The sequence below is a fragment of the Molothrus ater genome, chromosome 4 (assembly GCF_012460135.2).
Source record: "Molothrus ater isolate BHLD 08-10-18 breed brown headed cowbird chromosome 4, BPBGC_Mater_1.1, whole genome shotgun sequence".
NCBI classification, from domain to species: domain Eukaryota; kingdom Metazoa; phylum Chordata; class Aves; order Passeriformes; family Icteridae; genus Molothrus; species Molothrus ater.
The window spans coordinates 5,452,485-5,473,695 of NC_050481.2; the positions used below are offsets into that span (position 1 = coordinate 5,452,485).

General features: G+C 42.0%; 1 protein-coding gene across 1 annotated transcript in view; it reads right to left on the reverse strand.

The window, feature by feature from the left end:
* The window catches only part of AFG2A (AFG2 AAA ATPase homolog A), a 161,287-nt gene that overhangs the window by 32,849 nt on the left and 107,227 nt on the right, over nucleotides 1-21,211 (reverse strand).

Genomic DNA, 21,211 nt, shown 5'->3' on the forward strand with positions numbered 1-21,211 from the left:
TAGGACTTGGCAGAAGGACAGGTGGCAATGGACAAATCCCAAGTTCAGATCTTCCAACGAGACAACAATGAGAGAAAAGAAGGGTTTTTGTTGGAGTGAATCTTACATTGTGGATCCACGTTGCTTTATCACACGTTATTAGAGCTGTACATGCTTACAGACGATTCTGGTGAGGTTTTTTATGCAAAATAAGGTAATAATAGAGAGAGGCCAGTGATGCACAGCTTCATGCACATGTGTTTGGCCTTGCACTTTGGGTGTTCAGTTTATACTGGGGGTGGGAGGGTGGCAGAGCAAACAGAGACAGAAAATGTAAGATGGGACAATGCCCACAATGGGCAGCATGGAGGGTTCAGACTGGATGGGAGGAAAATATTTCTAGAAGAGAAGCACAGCCTCAGGGCAGGTTACTGGGGAGGCTGTGGAAATTCTGCCTTTGGGGGTTTTATGGCTCAGCAGAGGAAGTCAAGCTCTCTCTGATCTGGTCTGGTGAAAGTCCTGAGCAGGAGGGGGAACCACGGGGCCTCTGGAAGCTCCCTTCAAACATCTTTCTGGACAGGGTCAAAAAGTAAACTTTATCTATATATAAGGCAATTATATCCAATATAGAGGAGAAGCCAAACCCTTAAATTTATAGGAAGGGAGGAAGCTCATTTCCCTATGTTTATAAAAAAATCTCCAAGGTTTTTGAAAACCATCTACAGTAAAAAAAGTAAAAACCCTCCAGCCTTTCTTAACATTTGGAAAAAAGAAAAGCAAAATACAATAATCCCATGCACAACAAATGCACACAAATAGTATTTAAACTATTTTTTAGAAACCGAACAATGTTTATAAGATTCAGTATGTAACCTAAATTGTTTTTATGTTATGGTTCTCCCTTGGGTCGACTAGTTTGAGTTCCAGATGACTAGAGATATTGCATGGCTGTCCTGGGCTGTCAGCCAATAAGTCTTTTCCCAGCCTGATCATGTCAGTGAAAGTCATGCTGAAAAAATAGTAGGAAAGAGCTTTCCTTCCTGCACAGCATTGATCAAGTTAACACCCTTCCTAGAGTTTCTTTAAAAAGACTGTTGTGGTGCTTCAGAGTGGAAAAATGTATCCTGAATGTTAAGAGACATCTTGTTATTTTTAAAACAACCCATGAAAATGCTCAGCAGAAAGTGCACGGTCCTGGGGTGCTGCATGGAGCTGTACAAGGACAGAGCAAGGCTGGGAAGCCCACAAGTCAATACCCAGCCCAGCACCCTGTGTCTGCAGTGGCCAGTGCTGGATCCCTACAGAAGAGAGCAAGAAACAAGCTGTCCACTGATACCTGCTCAGCAGACCGTGCTGTTTTCCACTCCTGATGAACCCACCCAAGAACTGAGCTCACTGACAATGTCCTGACCAGTGTACAATTCAGTGTCTAAATCGTGTGTGTTCGTCAGGATGTTGCCATTTTTTTGCCAACACACTTGAAAGAGAAATTTGCATGTTTCAAGACTAGGCTTGGAAGGAGTGGTATTAAACTTGCAATTGTGCTCTGCATGCTCTTAAGGAAATGCCCATAGCTAATTCTATTATTTAGAAGGAACAAGAAATGTTCACAAGAATACGGTGGTGCCTCTTTCAAACCAAGGCAGGTTTCATCAGGACACCCAGATAATTAGAATATCTTCTAAAGCCAGCTTAACTTCCCACTGATGAATGACCAGGGCTGTGGTGCAGGTGGGACAGGGAAAACACGCAGTGCCAATCAGCTGGGAGCAAGTGCTCCATTGCCTGGCTCTCAGTTCCAAGACACAAAAAGCACAACTGCAGATCTAACACAGTGAACACACTTTTTCTGGTCAGTGACTAAAACCTGTGTTTCCTCCAGTTTGTCCAGCTTTGTGTTTTACATATGTTGGTAGTTGAAGGCCCAAGTTTTAATCATGTTTTAATCAAGTTTTTATCATCACTTTTTTGCTACAATCAGGCCCAGGGACCTTATCCAAGGTGACCAGACACGCTGGGAACTGCACAAAAAAAGCACAAGTCAGGTTGCAGCAGTGCACGCTGGGTGTATCAACACAGACAAAAAGGAGAGAAAATATTGTATAACCTCAGCGTGAGATGAGAGTCAGGCTCCCTCCAGCCCCTGCAGACAAAAGCAGATTGAACTGAGAGCTGGTCTCCACCAGCCCTCCTGATGTGGTGACCCTGGGAGACCCTGGGCACAGCCTGACTGCTCCCAGCTCTGCTGGCACCACCTTGGCAAGCCAGCAGGCTCCCCCTCACCATGTTCCTGAGGAGCTAAAATCAGCAGGAGAAGGTGAGGAAGGGGCCTGCTTTGACCTATCTGGTGTTCCTGGAGGAAAAAGGCCTGGTGGGGGGCTGGGGGTGGGCTGCAGAGCTGCTCTGCTGCTGGATGCTCAGAACACAACAGCAAGCCAAGGCCTCTCTCGTTTGCAGGACATCACGCTGCCCTCCCAGGCTTTTCAACTCTGCACTCTTCTCACAGAGATGCTTTTCCTTTCTGGCCAAAATAACTCAGAATTCAGAACCAAGCTGCACGCAGAGGCTGGCAGTAAGGGAACAAGACAACCCCTCTTGATGTCTTTGCTCACTGGAGAGAAGTGAACTCTTCTGGGTTGCTTAGGGAAGCCTGCTGTGGCACATGATGTGGGCACCTGCAGCACTTCAAGCCCAAGGCCGAGGCCATGCTAACCAGCAGGGCTGATTTGGATGGGTGCTGGCACCACCTTTCTCCTCAACACCATTTTTTGCACAGACCTAGAAGCTTCTGCTTTTCTCAGTGGGATGTCGTGTGATCCAGCCTTCACCACAGGTAGGGATTTGGTGATGGCTGCTCCAAGCACGCCACGACTTTCACAGGCCATTCCAGAAGATGGAGCTTCAATCTTGCAACGTGCACTTTGAAAATGGGGAAGAGAGCGATAAGGACAGCCAGGTCACCTCTGGGCCAGCCCCACTGCCCTGGGCTGGGTGCAACGGGATTAGGTGGTGAGCACCTGGCAAGGCACGAGGATGGAGCAGGAGGAGGAGGGATTGAGCAGGAGCAGGCAGTGGCTCAGCTGAGCAGCAGCAGAGGCAGGACGGGGAGGGTGAAGAGTTGAAGCAGGGCTGCAGGCCCGGGCAGGTGCAGCTGCCGGGAGCGCGAGATGAACTGCTGGCGACTGGGAGATGCAAACCCGATTCGGGGCGAGCAGCACGCAGGAGGTGGGAAGCTGATGGGGCCAAAATTAATTGATGTGTGCACAAAGATACATAACTCACTGATGTCGAGATGTGAGGGCTGCATAATTTACCTCAACCAGGAAGGGCACAAAATTAAGTAATTGGGGTTTTGGTAGAAACCAGAATAGCTTGAACCCAGAATATTTTGTCCCACTGAGCAATTCTTCTGCAGGTTTATGTGATTTTTGCACAACAGTTATGCAAGTGGCCATGCATTGAAAGGTTATGAGTGGTACACTATGGGGAAGACTAGGAAAGTGAGATAATTCTCATGTAATATACAGTATCATCGACAGCAAAACCACAGTTTTAAAGAAGAAACTGCTGCCCTTTCAAAAAGAAACATTTCGTTTTCTTGTAATTAAAATAGAGTATTTCCTCAAAATATATCATTGGAAAAGATAGTTAGGTCAAAAACATGTATTTTTGTGCAATTATGAAGATAATTATTTCAGGAAAGAAAACATTAATAGGTAAAGCCTGGAAAATATTTGTGGTTCCTGTTAAGAACAGACCAGATTTAACCTTAGGGCTTTGCTAATTTTCCTCCTCCTCTTTCCCTTTTTTTTTTTTTGAGCATCTACCTTTAGTTAGCTTTGTCAAAGGTTACTTGGCCATTTTAAAAATCACATTGTTACAGAATGCAGAACTACAACAATGGCAGAAGCATAACTAGCTGAGCTCTCTATGGGACAGGAAAAAAAATTATTTTCCTAGTGATAGGAATCCAGCAGCCACGCTTCATTCATCAAAAGCATTCTTAATCACATAACAAAATCTCACACATGAACTGTGTGCGAAGGTAACTTAACTTTAGCAAAAATAGATACAACTTACAAACTCCTGAGAAGTGCCATATTGAGGTGAGGAAGAGAAAGCAAATCAGTTCAGGAGGTAGAGAAACTCATCTGGAGAATCAGTGTTACTGCATATTCTCTGCTGCTGCAATTAATCTCCACATGCAGGAACAAATTTTTATACTAAATTTGTTTCCTTTCAAACAAATACATTGCTTTTAATGTGAAACCTAAAAAATGCAACTAAAAGTTTAATTTTGCCTCTGGAGTCTGTTGGGATTAGATCACTGATGAAAATGAGAGGACTGGGAATAGTTCCTTTGTAACTCAATCCTTCCAATTTAGATTAACAATTGCTATTTATGAACTGTGGTCAGGGCTCCTACTTACATGGACTCCTCAATACAAGAGATACTCTATATCTTGTAACCTCATTGGGAAATGCAATTTTTTTTTTTAACTTGCACCATTAGAGTATTTGAACATTTCTAAGTCATTTTAAAGAAACAGAATCATAGAATCAGAGAATGGCCTGGTTGGAAGGAACCTTAAAGATCATCCAATTCTGCCATAGGCAGCGACACCTTCCACTAGACCAGGTAGCTCCAAGACCCATCCAGCCTGGCTTGGAACACATCCAGGCATGGGGAATGCACAGCTTCTCTAGGAAGCCTGTGCCAGAGCCTCACCACCCTATCACAGCCTTCTGCAGCCTGTGCAAGCAGTAGCTGTTTGTGAGATGTTTTCCATGGTTTTGCCCACATGTCAGGACAGATGCATTGCAAGTGTGGGAAGTGTTAAGGCCTTCTTGTGCCATCATTTACCTCTGGCAGGAGTGAAGGCAGCTCCCATCAAGGTGCTTCCCCTACGCTTTTGAGGCTCACCTCAAAAGTGCCTGATGTTTTCGTTCCCACTCTGTGCCAGAGCAGGTCATGCTCCCAGCCCAACAGATCAGGAAGCGCCAGGCATTTTAGGATCTTTGAAAGTTTCAAGTACAGGAAGCTCATCCATCCTGTCTGAGAGATTACTGGAGGCTTTTTTGCAACCATGGCTTAGTTGCCAAAATTAACAGGAGGTGCTGAGGGGAACAGACACATGGGAGTATTACCATTAAAGACTTAAAAACCATAGTCCAGTGGAGACTAAATTTTATTCTCCCATAAGGCTTTTACTCCCGCTCCATCTGGCACGAGCTGCTTCAGGAGGCAGCCCCAAATTCCTCTGTTCCAGGTGACACACTTATTCACTGTGTCACAAGGCTGGAGTCTTGTAATTACAGGCTCCCGAGTCAAGCGATACTGCTTTGTTCCTGCCAAGAGCCCCTTTCCTCACACTCTTCCACTTCCCCACCTTCTTCCTCTGGGCCAATGTCTGTCACCGCCCTCAGCACATGCCAACATCTCTAACCAGTTCCCCTCTTTGATGACTTTTTTTGCTGGTCACCACCCTTGTACATCTCCCAAGATCTGTGCAGATTACTCTCTGTTGTCATTACACAACATCTACTACTCCTCTCAGGGTGGAGCACTTTGGTTCCCTAACCTACGGTGCATCCACTACTCCATGTCATGCATTTGCTAACAGAATTTTATCAAACATTATAAAAAACCAGCTCCCAGAAAATGCTGTAGTTCCCCATGTGAAGACTTCGCTTTCCACACAGATTTATAAAGCGCAGCCTTTCTCTGGTGTCAGTCTTGCTCAAGACCTGGAGCGTTGTGCAAGTTGACAAGAAAGGACATGATAGTTTGACAGCAGGTGTTCAGCAGGAACATGCTACCGAGCGGCAGCAACCCTCTGCTCAGGCATTCAGCAGGAGCACGAATTACAGGCAGGGAGCAAATGTGTGCTTTGATACCCCTGGCAAACAGCAAACCAACTCCAGCTGGGACACAGCTGAGGTGATCCCATTCCAAAGCAAGATGAAGAGATACAGAGAGTGAACCATCTCCAAAATAAGAACATGGTCTGTCCCTCAGATGCCCCTGCCTGTGTAGCAGCTAATCCCCTTGCTTATCCTCCAGGTACACATCTCCAGTTCATCTTTTCCCTTCGACCACTAATTCATACCTGTTTCCAGTTTGTCACACCAACAGAGGGAAACTTCTCCGTGTAATTCCATGTGCTCTCTAGAACTGCTCTCTTTGCTGGCTACCCACATGAACTAACACCTTCAGCGAGCACTATAGATCAGTCTCTTAGCTACCCCAGCAAAAGTTTACATTACAGTGTGCAGGAAAACAGCAAAATCATCCTTCCTTACAAAATGAAACCTGGGGAAAGAACTGCCTTGAATCAATTGAAACCACTGTCATCACCTGCTGGAACAACATGCGTGTTTCACAGCACCCAGTCATTTCCACTAAGGGTGGTGATTTAAAACAGATAAGAGTGTGACTTCAATAACTACAAATAGGCAGTGCTTTAAGTAAGCAAAAATTTCCAGAGTTGATATGGAAGTATATCAAGCCTCAAAAACCTCTAAGGAAGGCCAGGTTTGGCTTTCCAAACGTGCACAAAGCTGGATGCCACAGAACATTGTCACCTTTTTAGTCAGACTAACAGCAGTGCCCTGACCGCTGCACATCACCATCCTGCCACTGGCAGAATTTGATTGATACAGCCAATTTACAGGGAGTCGTGGAGAAAGGAGACTTGAGGAGACTTGTTCTGCTGCAATGCGACCGTGCAAACACAACTGTGAGGAACAAAGTGCTCCTTGGCCCATGCAGACAATACCAGGGCACGTTTTTATGTAGTTTTCTTCAGATAGGATTAAAGTATCTCAAGAAACAGAGTTTCAACCATTTCTCTTGGCAGACTCATCTGCAGGCAGATACTCTGCAGCTGCAGAACCAGTATCTCCGAGCTTTTTTTCTCCATCTGATATTGCAAACAGTTAAATTGGCCAGTTGGCACAAATCACTGCAAAGCTCATTGGGAGCCAAGCTTTGCCCAGGCCTCCATCTATAAAAGTCTAAACCCGTCAGAAACACGGCCCGTTTTCAATGCAGTAAAAGCAGTGCAAACCCAAGCAACCACGCTGATACAAATCCAGTTTGGCACCACAGAAATTCAGCTCCAAATGACGTGTGTTCAAACCCACTGAGGCACTGCCAGGCAATCAGGCTCTCAATCCCCCCTACTTTGTCAATATGGCCTCAGAAAAGCAATTTATTCTTCATCATCTGCCCGTACCTTCAGCACACTCAACCACATGTTTTAAAGCCACAAACTTCCTTTGCAAAGCAGGTGTCAGACACAAGGTTTTGTCCTCTCCCCATGTCCAGTCTGAGCAGTTTTACCACAATGGCACAGAGGATGTCCCAGTTTCCAGCTGTTTTCCTGCAATTTTAGCAAGGAGCAGGAGGAGTGATCAAGTCCTTTGCCATTTTCTGGGTCTCACAGTGAGGTGGAGAAGACACTGGAAGATGCCCATTCCATGCAGCCTTTTCTCCCCCATTTCTAATAAATGATTTTTAGTAAAGTTAAAATTAAGTGAAGGAGAAAAAAAAAAACCTATCATCAGCTAATAAACAACATAACACACCCTCTTCAGTGTATGTTTACATAAGAGAGTCCTCCATGCTCCTGTCTAAGAGGTGCAAAACCTCAGGAATGTCAGCTCTCTTCTTCCTTTCCCTTTTTTTTTTTTTTTTTTTTGGTGGGGGGGTGAGTGGGGGTTTAATGAAAGAACCCCTTTAGAAAAAGATAACAATTACATGTAATGGAACCTGGAACCAGACTCTTTTGGCAATTAATCACCCAGGAGCCGTTGCAATCCTGCAGGCTGTTTCTGACAGATTTTGAGAGCTTTACAGGAATCACTGGGCTAAGATGTGCCTGGGCTGGCTTCTGACAGGGACCAATCATGTACAAAGTGTATTGTCGGTTTTGAGTTTTGTGCTTTTTTTTCATTTGTATATTCATACACACACACACACAAATATATACATACATCTATCTACACACATACACACACACGTGTGCACCCATATCTACGTTTCCATAGGAATCTTTCTTTACATACATGGAACAACTGCAGAACTCATTTGTTGGCCCAGAGGCAAAAAAAGAAAGAAAAAAAAAAAAAAAAGAAAGAAAAAAAGCCTTTTCTTCCTCTCAGCAAAGTAGAGCTATCCATCACTTAACAGAGATACTTCCTGTTTTCAAGCAGTTGGGAAGGCATGACTTCCAACCCAAATACTTGGCTTGGCAAACCATTCCTGTGTTGACAGATGCTTTTATAACCACTTCATTCCACCTGAAGTTTCAGTATAAAAGGAGGTGGTTTTCATTGCTGGGTTTTTTTTTCTTTTCTTTTTTTTTTTTTTTTTTCCCCTGATGGAGGGAGAAAGGGAAAGCAGAAAGGAGAGGAAAGAGAAGGAAAAGGAAGGAAAATACCACAGTTATAACAGCTGGATGACAGAGGTTAGCATAGCTCTGACAGATGTTACCATGCAACCTCAAAATGACATGTTAGAGAAAAAACAAACCACCAAACCTGCTCCTTGTAGGAAAGAGAATTTTGAACTCCTGCCAAAATAGCACAATTCTCCTCAGAAGCTTTCAAACACTGCAACAATGATCTACCACATAATACATTAATTTCCATACATAAGCTTTACTTTTATATTGCCAGTGCTCTGATTAAATTACCAGCATGGGATGAGATGTTTTTCTGAGAGACAACTTAGCCTCAAATGACAAAAATCGACAGCACGTCAGCTCCATCAGGACCAGCCTTGTAACAGCTTTTCATCTCCTACTTTCTGTTTTCCTAGGATTCATCCACAGGACATGCTCTGAACACTTCTTGAAGCAACATACTTCAGTGTACGACAAGGAGAAGTTAAACTGTTCTTCCAGACAAGAAGATGTATTTCTAAAAGCTGCATGATCCATTTTATATAACCTTTTGTCATACCAGTTTCTGTATTCTTTACACCTGGTTCCTTCAGTGACTACCCTACCACAAAATTCTTCATGACTTTTCCTGGCTTGTGACCAAACTTTACAGACCTGTCTGACAAACTACAGATAGACACACTACAGATAAACAAAGTGCAAAAGAAATATTCCCGGAACAAACCAGATATGTGAAAGCAGCTGCTTCTAAAGAAAGAAATCAGCAGAGAGGTAGGCAACATCAAGGAAACAATTCAGAAACAGTTTCAAAAGGAAATCAATGACTTTCCGTCATTACTGCCAGCGCTGTGGCTGAAAAAAAAATAAATTTCTGGTTTTCATTATTTGAAAGATCTTATTTTACTACTGTGGTTCTGGAAGACCATTTAAAGCAATAAAGTAGATACCAGTCACAATAACTGTAAGCTAAAGGAAAAGTCATTCAACTCAGAGAGAGAGAATAAAGCCACTATACAAAAAATATCACTCATCTGTACTTGAACAACAAGGTGATTATGCCTTGTACAAACCCATCTTGAGGCCCATATTCCAAACAAACAGGGAGTGAAAAAAACACATCCTGGTTTAAACCCCTCTCTTTGGGAGACACAGACCTCCTGCCCTTTCACAGGTAACACATCCTGGCTACAATGCAGGTGCCAAACCCATTTGAGACTAAGGCAAACTTGGGAACACCTGGCAGCCTTGGGGAGAGATCCAAGGGTTCTTTCTCCCTGCCAAGGGCATAGCTGGTGGTGGCCAGGCAGGAGCCTGCTGAGCAGAACAAACAGCACAGGATGCCTCTGTCCATAGGATGTCAACAATGCTTTTGATAAAGGAACAACCAGAAGACACAGTATGGGTTTTAACTCAGTACCTGGTAGTGGAAGAACTGCAGAATGGTTGGGTCAGAAAGGACCTTAAAGATCATCTGTTTCAACTCCTCTGCTATGGATACATGCCTGAACACCAATGAAACCCTTTCCCTCTTTCAAAAGGTGCATTCTTAACCCATGTTTAAGTCATAAATTGAGGAGGAGAAAAAGAGAAACAGGTGGCTAAGAAGCCTCTAACCAGCACCTGCAAAGTGATGCTCACACAGTGAAGCACTATTTGACACAGAACATCTAGCAGCAGACACGCAGCGTGAGTCTTCAAGCAGTTAAAGAACTTTCCCAGGTCCAGATGAGCAAAAAGACTTTGGGAACAGCCAGATGAGGTCATTGAGGTTGCTGTTGGTGGCACAGAGCAGGTGACGTGGTTCCAGTGACAGAGAAAGAGTGGGTAACACTGAAGAACTGCACGGCTGATTCCAGAATCCCAGATAGCTGCATGCCAGGATATTAATGCAGTCAAGACATGGCTAATTAGGAACAGCAGTGCACTGGCTGGGTCAGAAGCCAAGACACTGCCTGGAGAAAAGGCCCCACAGACATGCCTCCTCTTATTAGTGCAAGCAGACAATCACTGACTTCCTCCATCCGGATGCAGGAAGACAACCTGGTGGTTTTCTCCCTCATACCGGCAGAAACCACTTTGTGTGTTGATCTTGGAGTCTTGTGGGTGGTGCAGGGTTTACATAAATTACAGAGCTCAATGCAGCTGCCAGTTGCAAGTAACAGAGAGAGCTGCAACTCTGGGGTTAAAATACATCCTTTCAGCTCATCAGGACTGCAGTGGTGCTGATAAAAGTCCTGAAATCATTCTGCAGGTCTGCCAAGTGTTTATAGCCCCTAGCAGACAAGAAATATTAGAGGAAAGCATTTGGTGCCACTGAACTCACATTTTTTCCCCTACGCTGCCAAGAGTTCCATCAAAAAAATGCAGGACCCTGGTGATTGTTGTCCATCTGGCTTTCTCCTTGACTTGTCCCCCACTTTGTGAAGCCACCTGTGATGTTTCTGGCTCTAAGCACTTTGCAATACAGGAATTATTTTGGTCAGTCCCTTTTACATGTTCTACAGTCAGCCTGAAGGCATTCCTGCCATGGCAGACAGTCTGGCATCAGATCTGGCTTCATTCTTAGCACATATCCTAGATATTTCCATCTTCATTTCTGGATAATTTAGGAGATTAAGTCTTGTTCAACTCCCCGACGTATCTCAGTATTTGTTATAAATTCATTCCATTTAATACCTACTATTTCCCCAAGGCATTTAATTTCAAAAGCTTTTAGATGTCTGTCTGTACCTTTGGTGGATTTCCAGCTTTCACATCCAACTGTTAAGGTGGAAACAGAATTTCAGTGGAAGACTCCTACATTGGTTTTAAATTGTGGATTATCAACACCTACATCTCCTTCATGCTGGTCAGATACAGCTGCTGCCTCATTGATGTACTGCACTATTTCCTTCTGGGCATCCTGTCCATCCCCATCTTACTGCCATGCAAAGTGAAGATGCCTGGTTTGTATCTTGCTTGTTTTTGCACTGCATTATCAGGGCTGAAAATTACTGTGATTCTCATTAAGTCTATTTGATTTTTAACTCACTTTCTCTTTTTTGTTTTCTTTCTCTCCTTTTCTCTTGCCTGTGCGTGCTGGAAAACAACCCAGCTGTGGTTTTTGTTAAGTAACATAATGTACTACCTGAGTTACCTATTTTATCTCCCACTTTTCCCACTTAAATGAACACTGGCTCCAAACAGCAGGGGTGAAAGATTGCACCTCTACTTGTCTGCATGAATAAGTATTCATCCAGTCAAACTGTACTTCAATCAACAAAGCTGCACCTTGACCTAAAGCCTTAATGAACTTCTCTTAACAAACCCTGTCATTTCAAGATGCTACAGTACCAGTCCTGATGGACAGATTCAAATACCTCTAAAGCTACGAGTACAATCTAGATTTTAAAACACCGGGGAGGTGTTTCAAATAAAGGTTTAGTTGGGTTATGCTCATGCTTAAATTTGGTCAGCATATGACTTTCTGTTCTACTGAACTTCAACTCATTCCTTTATCCTGCCTGAAACACCACAGAAGACTTTTCCAGGAACAACAAACAAAAAAAATGGACAGAATCATATCAATTACTACAGCAGTTCAGGCCATCTTCAATTTCTGCTCTTCTTTTTTGCTGTTTTTTTTTCCTTTTTTTCTCTCCTTAATTAGACTTTTCTAACAACTAAAAATTCAGTTACCTTTACCTTCTTTTTTTTTGGTCATTTTCTGGATCCATATTCATTTACAGCTCTCCCTTTGTGTTGCTTTTCCCTCTCTGCTGTGAGCTTTATGATGGTCTACTTACAGCCTATTTCTTTGCCAAGATTTAGAGATCATTGCTCTACTCAGCTGTTTAATATTATCATTGCTTATTTCCTTCTCTTCTTGTTGAAAATATTTAGTTTATTTCCTGAGGAAGTCTCCTGAGGTGTAAGCTATGCTGGTAAAGTGCTTTCCTATCACCTTTTAAACACTTGTTCATGCTCCTTTGATACAGTCAGCAACGTATCTCATTTCAGACTGCATTTACTTGTAGAATAACTCACAGAAATTGGGTTTTCCCCCTGAAAGGGTCTGTTCGAACAGTTAATTTGCATAATTTCAACAACTTTTACATATATAAGCTGACTATGATTTATTAGTTCTTGGCTGTCTGGAAAGCTGCACGCATGTGCCAGCTATGAAATCGTCAGGCAGAAAGGCCCAAAAGAAGCCACGCTGGGCTCCTGAGGTGAATTTTTTCCTTCAGCTAAGCTTTCATGTGAAGTGTTGAGGGAGGTTTAGTCCCCTTCAGTTCACAGGTGTCCAACTAGGTGTGAGCTTCTTAAGTGAACAAGACTCTTGTCCTTACAGAATGCAGATTTTGTTTGGAAACCATAAGCAATTTCAGAGCACAGAGAAGTGCTTGCCATAACCCGAGCTGTACATTTTGTCAGCTAATAGAGTAAACAGCTTGTTACATTCCCATTCTGTTGCCAGTGCCACAGAATCCCCCTCCTCAGCACCTGGGAACTGCAATGTATTAGATAAAAGACTCGATTGCCCCATTATTTGAAAGAAACGTTGTGTTTTTCCTACCGAATTCCAGTGGAAACAGGAAATATCTTCAGTGCTCATGCTAAGGTCTTCCCGGAATTTAGCAGTGTTTGATCCTGAAAGCTTAAGTGACTTGCCAGGGAGTCACTTTGAACCACCAGCTTTATCTTGGGCTCTAATCACTGTTCAGAGGAAGATTCAAACGTAGTCAATTTAACATAACTATCTGATTACTCCTCCCGACGTACCATTTAAAACAGACAATAGCCCGGTTCAGGATGCAGCTCGGGAATGGTGTGCCCAGAGCCCGATGTTGCCCAAGGGCGATGTGGCTGGTAAAGGAGACACCTACCTCGATTTCCTATTGATCTGGAACTTCCCAAAGCATTTGCAAATTGCGGGAACCGCACTGAGACATTTAAAATTTAAATTACCCGAACTTACTTCACAGGGCCATCAGTATTCAAAGCCGCCCTCTAACCAAGAGGAAATACAAATTGCCCTTTGAATAGAGACAACTCTTGGGCTCTAGGGTTAGGATTTATCAAAGGAATTTAAGGGAAAAAAAATCCTACTTCACATAGCTACATTTCTAACACAAGAGCTTCACAACTACCGACATTTCCTCCCACATATTATTTAGCTTTCAAAATTGTATTCATTCTTCATTCAGAAGTTTCTGAATTCATAAAGCCATGCTTTGGCTGAAGGCCAGAATATGCAGGAGGAAACAGAGAATCTCATTTTGCTCAAGATGCTCTGATGGAAAAATCAAGAGTTTTAGGTTCTTTCTGGGGATGCAAAGATACAATCTTTTTGTACCAATAGCACATGCATGAAAAATTATTCTATGGGAAATCTGTGCCAGGAAACTCAGCTTCTCTCATGAAGAGCACCATCAAAATGGTCACAAACGGTGCTGACAATGAATCAAACCCCATTTTAAGCACAAAAATGAAGACAATTAAAATGTAAGGGGAAATAACTTGCTCCCTGGACAGAGCTGGGGATTATGACTGTCAGATTTTGACAAAACTACAGCTTTTCCTCTGCTTAAGGCAAGTTAAAATTTAGTTAATGCACAATTCAAATCCCCCCTTTGCAAACACACTTAACATCTCTTTTTCACAGGCAGCTATTTCAGAGCAGCACTTGTATAACAGAGAACACAGTTTAAAAGCTCAGAAACCTTCCATTCTTAAACTGTAACTTCAGAACTGCCAACATTCAAAGGTAAGTGAATAAAAAAAAAAAAAAAGCCAGACCACAATAATCTACACAGATGGGTGATGGGATCTGTGCTGGAGACCCCCTCAGCAGCACAGACAGTCTCCAACAGCAGCACTCAGAATCTCTGCATGTTTTCCCCTCACTTGCGGTATACCTGCATACAGCCCGACATGAGTGTTCCATAACTCACAGGGTTTCAAAACTCCTGGAAGATTTATTGGCTAACATGACAGTTTTTAGCCCCTCTGAGAATGCAAACATCCACAGACAAAAACTTCAGGGGGGCTGAGAGGGTGGAAATGAACCTCCCACAGTTAACATGGCTTTTTCATCCCACTCTGCTCATAGGAAAAATCCTCCCAGTCCTTGCCCATAATGTAGAGTTGCACAGTCCTTGATATTTTACTTCCTCACACCAATGCAGTCCTGGGATGGACAAAAGCCTGCTTGGCCACAGCTGTGCAGAACTGCAGGGCTCTGCCAGGCAAGCATCCCTGGTCCTCTGCCTGCCAAAGATGCCAGCCATTGACAAGGAAACAGTCTATCTGCAGAAATCCAGGGAGCTCTGAGAGTTCTCTCAAGCACCAGGCTTCACCTGTCCACAAATTGCTGGGATTTCATCACATAGTGTCCATTTCCCTCCTCTCAGTTCTGTATCCACAAGCCAGCTCAGCCAGGCTGACAGAAACAAGCTACATCCCTGCCTTCCCTGTCTGCGACTGGAGGAGAGCAAAGATAAAAGAAAAAAATTCCCATCACCTTTACTGCAAAACCGTACTGAATTTATCAAAAGGAAGGATGATTTCTCCCTCATTTTTTAATTACAACTTGGCAAGCCTGGAATAAAATAAAAATGCCTTCTAAATTTCAATTCATTACTGTATGCTAATGGATGCTAAATTACCATAATGCAGCTGATGTTACTATTCATATTGCTGAAATGAACATTGACACATCCAAGTTGTATCAGAGACAGTTCCTTTAACTTCCTACTTGTATTTTCTTTTAAATTAAGTCCGACTTTTTTCAATTGTGTATTTCCTGCTGTTTTTTTTTCTCCAGGTTTTCTTTCTTATTAATTTCAGTGAAGCAGCTGTAAGAGGTAATAATTACTGCAAAAATGTTTAATTACCCAACTAGCTTTTAAACAGTACCTGTGGGCATATACACTCCTTACGAGAAGTTACTTAAAAGTAAACCCACAAGAATTATTGTTAAATAATGGCACGATTATCAAAGAAAATTATTCTCTGTGAGTCATTTTACATTAATTACAATGTATTATTTGCAGGGCAATGTACATGCAGTTCCTTCTGCAGTGTTCCTAGGGGAGTTTAATGAGGAGCTGGTCCTATCAGGAACCAGAGTGACAAGGCCCTTGCACAGAATCTCTGCCTGCAAATCACCAGCACCAGAGTCTGCAGCACACTCGGCAGGAATGGACTGGAGCAATAAAACTAATGAAAATCAGTTAGAAGAGGCTACAAGCAGCTGTAAAAGATTTAGAGAAAACCATGGAATTGAAGACCGGATCAGATTTCCAAACCCTGTTTTCTAACGCTCTTAAAATACCCACTCTGCTTTTGAAAAATCTCTGCAAACGAGTCTGAATTAACAGTGTGCTGTAAAAATCTCACAATTCATTCAGAAAAAAGCTATTCTAATACCATTTATAACTGATGAGAGAATATAATTCAGGTGGCATTTTAAATTGTATATAGTAGAAAAGCAGCTGTTAATTGCTACAATTTTCATTCTTCTAACAGGAAACTGCATCATGTGTGGTTTTTTTTTTCTTTTTTGGAAGACAAAAATCTCTTCTACAGCAGCAGTCGTTTTAATGAGATTTAATAAATGTGTTTTTATGCATCAAGCTCAGCTGGAGTGCTCACACTCAGCTCTATGATACACTAGAAATATGTTTTTTGAGACCTTGGATTATTATTCACAGTATCCTTCCATCACCTTTCCAAATTCTTCACTGATGAGTCCAGCAAAGGGAGAATCACTGTAACAATGCACACTTACAATTATTACATTTACAATCACTGTAACAATGCACAGTTATTTATTAAGACATTAGAGCCCCAGCCTGCTGCTGTAAACTACTGCAGCCCCTCTCTCCTGGCACTCTGCTAATATTTACAGCAGCAGAGGCTGATCCCAGAAATTAAACAGTGGCCAGTGGCTTTCTCATCATATGAATCAGCAAATTTATATAACCTCAAAATCCTAAAACTTGAGTGGTCAAATCTTACTCATTATCCCATCACTGAATCCTCCTGGCCAACAGGGAATTCCAGGCTTTGGAAATTATCTCTAACTCGCTGTGATCAACACCCAAGGATTACAGACGGCTCCACCCTGCTCCAGGGAATTAAAGCCCAGGTTAAAGAGTTTCCTTACCAAGGAATTGTAGCTATAAACTAAACCAGCATTAATTGTTTCTAGCACAGAGGAAAGGCACCTGGAGCTGGAGCCAGACCACAGAGGAAGGGATGAGAGCAAAGTGGGAGAAACATAGGAGGAAGAAGATAATAGAAGAAGTCAGAAAGAAGAAAGAGAGAGTATTTTCCATTAAGGTAAGTCAAGAGAGTCAAAGATGTCAACAGGATTCACACACAAAAGCAGCTCTTGGAAGGATCTGCCCCAGTCAGCACTGCAGCCTGACAGTGAATTGGAATGACACCGGCAGCTAGAGCTGCACAGGTTTTGCAGCCCTTCATTTTCTGGGAAAAAATTTAGGCTAAAAACTTTTGGGTCAGAAAAGCAAGTTAAAGACTCAGAAAAGGTCATGTGGTATCTCCCTGGGGCTCTGCCTGGATGCCATAAAGTTTGGTGGAAACGTTCTGCAAGCACAAGAAGAGCATTTCCAAACCAAAGTATATCCTTCCATGACCAGATGTCTCTTGTAAAAACCCCAACTGGTTACCAAAGAAAATACTAATTTCTGTTAAAAGAAACCTATCTCAAACACTGATTATTAATAGAAAAGCTGATTTTTTTTAAACTACAGCAGCACCTTCAAAAAGGTATCTTTTTCTATCCAGGCTAGCCATGGTCAAACAATTTTAGAAATGATCCTTGCATAATTTTTTGGAGCATGAAAACTACTTGCTAATATTTTGCTGAAAATTAATCTGAAGGATTGAACACGCACTAAGAGTGCCTATTCTTTAAATTCCACTGATAAGCACATCCTAGAGCTCCTCCAGGGAGTATGCCCAACCTTCCCTACTGCCTGAACATGTCACCCTGGAGTCTCTGCTATCATGCACACCCAGCATCCAGGGACGGCTTATCCTTGTATGGTTTGACAGAACAGTAGAAGCAGGACGTGGGAGGGCAGCCAAATACCTGAGGCTAAATTCCTGGCACATTAAAAGCCTATTTACTATTGCCCATAATGCTATTTCACATATAAAAATACAAAAGGAGATCCATGTGGAATTAGCTATATTGTTCATTTCTGTGGTTTTCCCTTTGCTTTTTTTTTTTTTCACATGAAAGAACTAGGTCAATATTTTCCAGAATTACCCAACTTATTTTATACTATGAGAAAGGAAAACCATTTGTAGTATGAACAGTGTTTGGGGGAAAACAACATTATTTATGGCAATTTTTCCCATGTGACATTTTAGAAAAGGAAGCATAGTAGAAAACCCCTTTCACCATATGGAATATTACAGTTTTTTATGTGAAATATCAGTACAGACATCTACCACTGGAACTAATAAAGCAGTAGCAGACTGTTAGGTGGGCCACTCAGCAGAAGAAAATGAAGATTATACCCTGCCTTTGGGTTTCACAGCTCTGTTTTGATTTCATAAGAGTGCAGAGTAATCTAGATTCTCTGTGACATTTAAAGTGCCCCTTACAAGATCCATCTGCTTGATTTTCCCAGTTTTGACTTCTACATCAGTTGTCTCCAATTTGTTCAGCCACCTGATACCCAGCTACAGGGATGCTGTCACTCTCCACGCTTCCCCTGCACCCCACTCTCAACTTTCAGCCCTCTGAGTGATGGGGGTGACAAAACCAAAGTGTCAGCCACGCCAGAATGGATCACACCCAATGACAACTGTTTAATTTAGCTGCCAGACTCTGTCATGTGTAGAAAAGAAAGTTTACTAGAAATAAATTCCACCCAAATCTGGATAGAACTTTTCAAAAAGGTAAGAAAAGGCACACACATAAGAAAAGTTTGAAGTGTCTCCTCTACTGTACAAGGGATGAGAGACTTTCTAAACCAAACCACAGTAAAAAACCCAACAATATTGGTATGGGCAAAACCAACAACTGTGCTAAGAGATAATCTCCTGTCAGTTTTTCTTGAGAAAAACAAAAGTGGTTTTTGTTGACTTGCAGAAAGGTTGAAGCAGACAATGGTCCCAATGATCCAAGAATCATCATTATAAAGATTCCTATGACCAATCCATTTGATGAAGAGTTGGACAGCTTTAAGTACAGACAGCACTATTTAGATCACCTAGAATAATTCTAAAAAGCATCTAGGACTTGAGCTTCACTGAGGCAGGCTGCATGGTGTGCCATTCTACCTTGCCAGCAAAGACAATTCTTTCAGAATTTCAAAATCAGCTGTGGCTTAATTTAAGGTATATTTTATTTCTTTTCCCAGAAAATTGACATTCCAGCTTATAGCTCCAGAAGCATGCTCACATTCTACTATCTCTACTTAAAATATTTAAGAGGGGAAAGGTACAGATACAGATAAGTGTGGTGAGTCACATCCTCATCCCAAGGAGAAGTGTTGCTCACCTTTGATGAGGGAGGTAAATAATTAGCTTTACTTGGGGCACTTCTCTTCCAGTCTCAGAACAACATTACCCAGGCAAAAGCTTCTGAAGGCTTTAAAAAGGGCAACACTCAAAATTCATAATCTCCCAGTGAAGGCAAAGTGTTGTCCCTGCCAAACAGCTACACAGACTTGATCTTGAAATATTAAACTGATTAATGATGGTAATGATTTACCTTCATAGATTGACTCAGAAATAAAATCAATAATTTTGCCACACCCAAAAAATACTTCTCAGGAATGTACTCACTTGGATGAAAGATTTCCACAAAACATTTAGGGTCTTTGTCTCTCTGTTGGTGAGAAGCAATGGCATAATCATGTGAGACCAGGGCCTAAGGAAACTTCTCTTTAGAATATTCCAGTGTTTGCTTTTCTTTCTTGCTTAAGAGGAGAGTAAGTCAGGCTTGTGTCATGACCATGAATACTTTAAGTGTCTGACAATGAACCTCAGTGGACTGGGGTTCCACACAGATGCATGTCTTGAAGTTAATCACTGCACACACCACTGATAGTCAGGGCAGTTCAAGCTCCAATTCCTTTTTTCATTAAAAGAGATAGCTAAATAAAATTACTTTTGCCTTTAAAGTTCCAATTGACTATAAGAGTACAGAAGACTATAAAGGAAATCACAGAATTGCAGTTTGAGTTGGAAGGGACCTAAAAGACCATGTAAGTTCAACCCCCCTGCCACGGGCAGAGACATTTCCCTCGGACCAGGTTGCTCCAAGCCCCATCCAGCGTGGCCCTGAGCACTTCCAGGGATGGAACATCCACCAGTTCTCTGGCCAGCCTGTTCCAACCTCACAGTAAATAAAAAACCTCACAGTTCGGTTAGCTTAGATGAATCCTTTTTTATGTTCTTTACTGTTGGAATTTATTTCTACCCTCATCAACACCATTACAAACCCAAGGTAAATATGTAAGAAAACCCAGAAGCATTTAGCATGATGTGCTTTTACACCAATAAAATTATCATCTTATTTGTGTATCCCTTAACACTTAGCCTACAAAATTATTGTGGCCTCTGGATATTGAATTATAATATATAATCAACAGCATAACTAAGAACAAACACTACTTAAAAAATCTGACTAGTGGTAAAATGCTAATGTAACAACAGATATTAAACAGGTGCAATGTTTTAAATTATTTTGGATGTTCTATATGAAAATACAGATTACCATACTCCAGAAGTACAATTAATATAATTTTGTGTAGTCATAAGATAAATGTATATAATTAAGCTGTCATAGGGTTTTTTTCTAATTTTACTCAAGTTATGACTGTTCAATCCTCTGGAATGACCATTCTTCTCTGCTTAAAGGTCATTCTCTAGAGTGGCTTATTTAGAGAAATTCTACTGAACACAAATACTCCATAGAAGGCTACAGAAAGTCTAAAACTCTATGAAAACAAAGCATGCTCCAAGGATGGGGGGGAAATCTGCATCAAGAAATACTGAAAGATTCAGAATAAACCCAAGTTACTCAACACAGATATTTGCTGGTAGGGCTTTACAAACCCTACCTGTGCCACCTGTTAACCTTTTGCCTTGGGTGGCTCCTGGCTCTCTAGGAGCTACTGAAAGAACTTTTCAGCTCCTATCGACATTTGGTTGCAAGTGCAGACTCTAAAGCTGCTAAAGAATTTGTTCTATTCATACTTGCTCTGTCTGTTAGTGACTGAGTTTTTGTATAAAACCCTGGCTTTTACACAGCCTTCTAATCCTCCAGTAGCATCTCACCAGTCTGCAATATTTTGGTGCAGGCAAAGAAAACGATTTTATTTATACTCTAATACTCATCATTAAATGACTAAAAAAACCCAAACCCACCCCAGCAAACTAATTAACATCAGAGCCTGATTTAAGACCAAGGGAGAAACATCAAAAGACATTACAGCATTGTTTGATGCTCCTCTCTTGGCAATAATTTCACAAACAGCAGGAAAACAAATGTTTCCAGTTACACGTAGGCTCTCACACTCGTGCCTAAGTGAGGCCACAGCTCTCACCCCAACTATGTTGGGGTGCCTTAGTTGCCAACTGGCTCCAAATATTTCTCAGAAATCCAAAGCTCCTCCTGCAGCAGGGCCTGGATAATGAGGGACAATTATGAGATGAAAACACGCTGACTTCCAAAGGAGAATAATTACCATACAATACAGTACGAAGGATTTTATTGCCAAGAAGGCAATCATATAGCATAAAATTAAGGTATTACATAAAATTAAGGGATAGTTGAAGATCTGAGCTTCATT